Here is a 7,844-nt window from a genome sequence, read left to right on the forward strand (position 1 = left end):
AAAAAAAAAAAAAAAAAAAAAAGAACTATTTCTATACAGGTCCCATCCCCCTGTATCCCAATAACCTTTCTTTCTTTTCCACTACCTCTAGGGGGTGGTGTGCTAGAGGGGAGGCTGAACCCTTGTTAAAATAAGTTGTGAAAAATATATGTCTATAGATGCCTTTACCTGTTTGGGGGACTCTTCTCCTCCTACTGGATTGCCTCATTCAGCCTTAACATGACGGGATGCGCCTAATCTTCCTACAACATGATAGACCATGTTTGGTTGCTGTCCCTGGGAAGCCTGCTCTTTTCTGAAGGGAAACTGAGGAATGAATCTGGGGAAGAAGGGAGGTGTGGAGGAGAACTGAGGGGAGAGGTGGGAGGGAAAACTGTAGTCTGGATATAATGTATGAGAGAAGAAAAAAATTTTAATGTGGTGAGCTAAATTAGGTGGTAGTTATAGTGCACGCCTTTAATCCTAGCATTTGGGAGGCAGAGGCAGGGGATTTCTGAGTTCAAGGGCAGCCTGGTCTACAAAGCAAGTTCCAAGACAGTCAGGGCTACACAGAGAAACCCTGTCTGAAAAAGAGAAAAAGAAAAGAGAAAAGAATGTTGGTGTTCTAAGCTGTGCCAACAGGGCAGCTGGTGAAGCGCTTGCCTTACAAGTGGGAAGACCCAGGGTAGGCACTGGGCTGCACATTTGTGATCCCAGGACTGGTGAGGGCAGAGGCAGAAATGGGTAGATAGAGACAGAGGCAGAGGCAGAGAGATCTCTAGGGCTCCCTGGCTAGCCAGCCTAGCCTGCTTGTAGACTAGCAGAGATCCTATGCCAAATAAATAAATAAATAAATAAAACAAAACCAGGAAGAAATTATCAAGGTGCTCAATGCCTGAGGACCACCACCTCTGTCTGCATGCATACATATATGCATGTGCACCCCATATAGAAGCATGCACACACCTGTGTGCTCATACATTGAGAACCAAGTATCCCATCTCAGAGTCCCCAGTCAGGAGGTCCCAAGCCCTGTTCCTTGCTCTCCATACACTAGCTACTCCCTGGTGCTTAGCTTGGCAAGGCTGCTCCTCAGCCAACCTGCAATACAAGGCACATTTCCCTGAGTGGCTGGGGTCTCTCATCCTCTCTACCCATGATATTTGTTAGTTGGCAAGATTCCTATAGAAGTTTTTAATTAAGATATTCTAAAACTGTCTGCAACGCACAGGGAATCTGCACAGCAAACCCTCCATGAAGGGCCGGTGGCCACCCAGTTGCACATAGCTCCATAAGCATTGAAGGTCTAGCTCAGCAGGGTGTGTGTGGTCAGCTTCTCTGAAGGATGGGAAGCTATAACAGAGAAAGGAAAACCAGGAGGAAAGCAGGCTTCCGCACAGTCCCCAACCTTGCAAGTGCTGGGACAAGGACCTCCAAAACATGAAGATGTGGGCTCCTGAAAGGTCTTCAAAGCGTGTTGACAGAATGTGCTGGAGTTGGACAAGACCAGGTTGGATGAAGAAATCCCCTCTGTTATGAGGAGAACATGTTAGGAAGCAAAGAATGGAACCAAGACTTGCTGTGTCCTCAGTATGGAGCAGTTCACAGAGTATCAGGTGCTCAGATAACGAGAGCCTTGCCATTCGGGACACTTAGCTTCTTGGCACAGACAGCAAACAGTGGTCTCTGGTCTTCTAAACAAAAGTAATTTTCTCCTCCCTCAGGTAACAGTGGTCCCAATGCATCCAGACAACAGAGGTTCCTCAGCTCATACAGGTACCTGACATCAAATGCTCTCATACGGTTCATGTAAGATTCCTAGATCACATGGGTAAGAGAGGGCTCAAGTCTCTCAGGTAACTATGCCACAGATCCCCCAGGTTTGTTACCTACCTGTCTCAGATGCTGTCTTAGTCAGGGTTTCTATTCCTGCACAAACATCATGACCAAGAAACAATTTGGGGAGGAAAGGGTTTATTTAGCTTACTTCCACATTGCTGTTTATCACCAGAGGAAATCAGGACTGGAACTCAAGCAGGTCAGGAAGCAGGAGCTGATGCAGAGGCCATGGAGAGATGTTTCTTGCTGGCTTGCTTCCCCTGGCTTGCTCAGCCTGCTCTCTTATAGAACCCAAGACTTCCAGCCCAGGAATGGCACCACCCACAAGGGGCCCTACCCCCTTGATCACTAATTGAGAAAATGCCCCACAGCTGGATCTCATGGAGACACTTACCCAACTGAAGCTCCCTTCTCTGTGATAACTCCAGCCTATGTCAAATTGACACACAAAACCAGCCAGTACAAATGCCTAAGTAACATTTGTCTCTGAGGCCCTAGATTACAGCCCTCTAAATCCCCAGGTAACAGTGCTTTCAGCTCCTTTAGGTGACAACTCTCAGACCCCTCAGGAGACAATGTTCTCAGAAAACAAGGTAACAGTATCCTCAGGTTGCCTGGTTATGGTGTTCACAAATGCCCAGATAATAACAGTCTCACCATCCCAGGTCACACTGCTCTCAGATGCCCCAGGTAATAACAGTCTGTTTTCCCTGGAGACAGTGGTCTGAGAATAATAGCAAGGTAACAATGTTATTGGTCGTCCATGCTGTTGTGCTCTCAGATCTCACAGATAACAGTGGTGTTAGATCTCCCCCGCCCCCAGGGAAATAACTGTCTTCATATCCAATGTATCAGTGCTCTAAGACATCCCCAGGTAACCACACTTTCAGATCCTCAGGTGACCAGTGGTGTATGCCGATGTTCCATGTCTCCAATCCCCTGGGTTACAATGGTCTAAGATCCTCTAGGTAATACTTGACTTCACAGCTGATAACAACAATGCTTTTAGATTCCCAGTTTATAATGCTCTCAATTCCCATGTAACAATCTTTAAATATGCCAAGTAACAATGTCAATCCTCCAGGTTACAATGGTTTCAGTTTCCCCAAGTAACAACGGTCTAAGGTCCTACAAAATGGTCTAGGATCACCCAAGTGACAATGGTTTAACATCGTCCAGGTTCTAAAGCTCTCAATTCCCAAGTTACAACGTTCTCAGATACCCCGAGGTGACAAGGTAAACTTGCAGAGTTACACCTGACTTGTAACCCTTCCAGATAACAGTTATATTCACAGCCAAGGTAATAGTGTTCTAAGACCCTCAGCTTACAATACTCTCAAATCCCAAGGTAACAATGGCCTCCTATCTGACAGGACTTTCAGATCCCCAAGGGCCTTGATCCCTTGGTCACAACCTTCTCAGGATCTCCAGGCAGCAATAGTCTTGATCAGCAGGTAAAAATCCCATGTACCCCATCCCGCCCCAGGGCACAATGCTCTCTGCTCTTCCAGGTAAAAATGGTCCTGTTTCCCCCCAGGTTACAATGTTATCAAATCCTCCATGTTTCAATGGTGTCAGATTCCCAGGAAACAGCACGGCCTTCAGATCCAAGGTAACAATACTCTCAGATCACTCATGTTACAGGGCTCTTAAATTCACAGGTAGCAATTGTCTGAGATGTCCCAGGTAGCACTGCTTTCAAATCTTCCAGGGAGCACTATCCTGATCCCTAGGGAAAAGGAGTTTCACATCACCCAGGTGTTCTCTGGTACCCTCTTTCTCCCCAGGTACCCATGTTCTCACATCTGCCAAGGAAGAGCGGTCTTGATGCTCTGGACTGCTTGGATCCCCCAGGGATAATATTCTTAGATGCCCAAGGCAATCTCGATCTCCCAGGTAACGATCTTCTCAGATGCCCCAGGTAGCAATACAGTTGGTCATTCAGGATACATTCACAGATTAGCCAGGTAATAATGGGCTTAATGCCCCAGGTAACAATGCTTCCAGATCAGCCAGATAATGATGGTCTCATCTCCCAGAGTACAACGCTTTCAGATATCCCAGGTAACTATGGTCTTGATACTCTATGGTGACTATTCTCAGATTATGATGTTCTCAGATCCTCCAGGTGACAATGCTCTCAGATGTCCCAGGTAAGGGTGATCAATGATCGTGATCCCCAGGAAACAGTAGTATTGATTCACTAGATTACAATGTTCTCAGATCCCACAGGTAGAAGTGGAATTCATACACGAAGAAAAAATGCTCTCAAATGCCCAAGGAAACAATGGTCTTGCTACACCAGGCTACACCATTCTTAGATCATTCAAGTTAACAATGGTCTACAATGCTCTCAACAGTCTTAATGTCCCAGCTAAGAACAGTCTTGATTCTCAGGGTTATAATGTTTCCCAATCATGACATTTTCAGACCTTCTAGGCTACAAAGTTATCAGATTCCCCAGGTTATAAATTTATGACTTACCAGGTAACAATGGTCTTGATCCCCCAGATTACAATGTCCTCAGATTCCCCTACATAACACTGGTTTCATATCCCCCAGGTAAAAATGGTTTCCGGTCCCCCAGGAACCAATTTTATCAAATTTCCCAGGTAGCAGTGGTCTCAGGAGCCCCAGATAATGTTCCGTATGCTCAAAGTCACAATGATTTTGATCCTCCTGCTAGCAATGGTCTATATTTCCCCAGGTTACAATGTTTTCAGATCTTCTAGGTAAGAGTGCTCTCAGATCAGCCAGGTGATAATAGTTGTGTTCCCTACAGATAACAATGCTATCTATCAGACACCACCAGTAACAATGATCTTAATCTAACCCCAGGTAGAAGAGTCTTGATACTACAGCTTATAATATTCTAGACTTCCCCAAGTGTTGGTGTTCTCATATTCTCCAAGGAATGATTACAATGCTCTCATGTGTTCCAGGTAACAATGAACTCAATGCCCCTAGCGACTATATTCTTAGATCTCCCAGGTGACAATCCTCTTAGATCTTCCAGGTGACAACACTCTTCGATGCCCCTGGCAAGAATGATCTTGATCCCCAGGTAACAATGGTTTGGATTTCCAGGTTACAGTGTTCTCAGATCATCAGAGTAACAAGGCTCTCTTAGGTGCCACAAAAAACAAAAACAAAAAAAAAAAAAAATGGTCTTGACCCCCCAGTAACAATGATCCCCCAGGAAGCAATTACTTTGATCCCCAAGTAATAACTGTCTTCATTTTCCAGGTTATAGCAGTCTCAGATCCCTGTGGTAACAATGTTCTCATATGTCTTGCTCAGCCAAGGGTTTGATCCATCTGGTTACAATCCTTTCAGACCTGTCAGGTAACAAGGCTCTCAAATGAAACACTGGGCTTGATCCCCTGGGTTACAATGTTCTGACATCAACCACATAACAATGTCCAGATGTTACAGGTAACAATTTTCTCAGATCAGCCAGTGAGGAGTGGTCTTCATCTCCCTCCCCCCACCCCCGACCTCCAGCACTAACACACACACACACACACACACACACACACACACACACACACACAAGTAAGAGTGCTCTAAAATTCCCCAGGCAGAAGTGATGTTGATCTCCCAGGTAATAGTATCCTCGATCCTCCAGGTTATAATCTCTCAGATGCCCCAAGTAAGAAGGGTCCTGTGCTCTCTGATCTTTAAGACTGCAGTATTCTCAGGTGCCCCAGGTAACAAAGGCCTTGATTCCCCAGACAGTCCAGGAAACAAATATCTAAACCTCCCAGGTAACAAGGGTCTTTATTCACAGGTAAGAATGATTTTTGACTACTCACATAAAAATGGTCTTCATATCCTAGGTTACAAAATTGTGAGATTCCCTCCAAGTTTTAAAGGGTTCTCAGTGGCCGGGCGGTGGTGGCACATACCTTTAATCCCAGCACTTGAGAGGCAGAGGCAGTCGGATTTCTGAGTTCGAGGTCAGCCTGGTCTACAGAGTGAATTCCAGGACAGCCATGGCTAAACGGAGAAACCCTGTCTCGAAAAACCAAAAACCAAAAACCAAAAAACAAACAAACAAACTAACAAAAAGGTTCTCAATGCCCCAAATAACAATATGCTCAGATCAACCAGGTAACAATGGTCTTGATTTTCCCATCAGTCCAAGAACAATGAATGGTCTTGGTCCAAGTTACAATGTGCTCAGACCAGCCAGGTAACAATGGGTCTTTATCCCTATGAGTTAAATAGCCTCAGGCCAGCCAGGTAACAATTGTCTTGCTCTCCCAAGGTTACCATGTTCAGATTTCACTTAGATAACAATGGTCTCTGCCCCACAAGTTACAGTGTTCTCAGATAAGTAACATAACAATGGTCTCCTCCTCCCAGATTACAGTGTTTTCAAATCAGTCAGAAAACAGTGGTCTTGATCCCTTCTAGATTTCAGAGTTTTCAAATCACATAACAATGGTCTTGATGCCCCCAAGGTTCTGATGACCTCATATCAGATAGGTAGCGATGGTCTTTATCCCCCAAGTTAGAGTGTTCTCAGTTCCAATAGGTGACAGTGGTGTGGATAACCTAAGGTTACAACATTTTCAGATCAGCCAAGGAACAATGGTCTTTAATTCCTACAAATTACAATTTTCTCAGATCAGCCAGGTAACAATTATTTTAATTCTCTTTGGTTAAAATGGTCTTGGGACAGTCAGAAAACAATGGTATTTAACCCCCAAGGTTATAATGTTCTAGATTAGTCAGGTAATAATGGTCTTGCTCTCCCCAAGTTACAATGTTCTCTGATCAACGGAGTAACAATGGTCCTTACAAGTTACAATGTTCTCAAATCAATCAAGTCTCCATTTTCCCAGGGGACAATATTCTCAGATCATCCAGGTAGTAATGATATTTATCCCCAAAGGTTCCAATGTTTGCAGACCAATCAAGTAACAATGGTGTTGATTCTCACAGGTTGTAATGTTCTAAGATAATCCAAGCAACACTGGTCAGGATCTCCCAAGATTACATTGTTCTCACATCATACAGGTAACAATGGTCTTTATCTCCCAAGGATATAATGTCCTCAGAGAAATCACATAACAATGGTTTTGGTTCTCTCAGGTTCAGTGTTCTCAGATCGGCCAGGTGACAACAGCCTTTTTTTTTAATTAATTAATTTATTTATTATATGTAAGTACACTGTAGCTGTCTCCAGACATTCCAGAAGAGGGTATCTGATCTCATTGTGGATGGTTGTGAGCTACCATGTGATTGCTGGGATTTGAACTCAGGACCTTTGGAAGAGCAGTCAGTGCTCTTACCCGCTGAGCCATCTCTCCAGCCTAAGAGGCTACAATGCTCTCAGATACATCAGGTAACAATGGTCTTTATCCTTACAAGTTCGTGTTGTCAGATTGGCCTTGATCATCCAAGGTTACAATTTTCTCAGATCAAGAACAATGTAACAATGATCTTGATTCCCATGCTATAATGTTCTTAGATCAGACATGTAAAAATTGTCTTTAGTTCCCCCAAAGGTTGAAATTTTTGTAGGTAATGATGGTTTTGATTTTCCTAGGTTACAATGTTCTCATGTTAGTCAAGTAACAATTGACTATATCCCCACTTAACCATATTTCCAGATCAGCTAGGTAACAAGGGACTTTATCCTCCCAGCTTACAGTGCTTGCAGATCAGTCAAGTGACACTGGGCTCCTAAGGGTACAATAGTCACAGATCATCTACATTACATGGTCTTAATTTATCCCCACAAGTAACAACGTCTTCAGATCAGCCAGGTAACATGGTCTTGGTTGACTAACATACCAGCATCCTCAGATCATCCAAGTGACAATGGTCTTCATCTCACAAGTTACAGTATCCTCAGATCGGAAAGGAAACAACGGTCTCAGATCAGTCAGGTAACAATGGTTCAAGTCAGCTCACAATGTTCTTGACTGTCTCCATGTTACAATGTTTTCATATCAGGTAAGAATGGTTTTGTTCCCCAAAGGATGCATAACAATGTCAGCCACATAACAATGGTC

The 7,844-nt window shown here is 44.1% G+C and overlaps 1 long non-coding RNA gene across 1 annotated transcript; it reads right to left on the minus strand.

Moving 5' to 3' along the window:
* Positions 1-2,818: 2,818 nt before the first annotated feature.
* LOC116082314 lies at positions 2,819-3,811 on the minus strand. Its single transcript, XR_004115243.1, has 2 exons — positions 3,622-3,811; positions 2,819-3,547 (listed from the first exon to the last, which is right to left on the minus strand). It is a non-coding gene; the product is annotated as an uncharacterized LOC116082314 (long non-coding RNA).
* Positions 3,812-7,844: the final 4,033 nt, after the last annotated feature.

Source organism: Mastomys coucha, unplaced genomic scaffold (genome assembly GCF_008632895.1).
Source record: "Mastomys coucha isolate ucsf_1 unplaced genomic scaffold, UCSF_Mcou_1 pScaffold7, whole genome shotgun sequence".
Taxonomy (NCBI): Eukaryota; Metazoa; Chordata; class Mammalia; order Rodentia; family Muridae; genus Mastomys; species Mastomys coucha.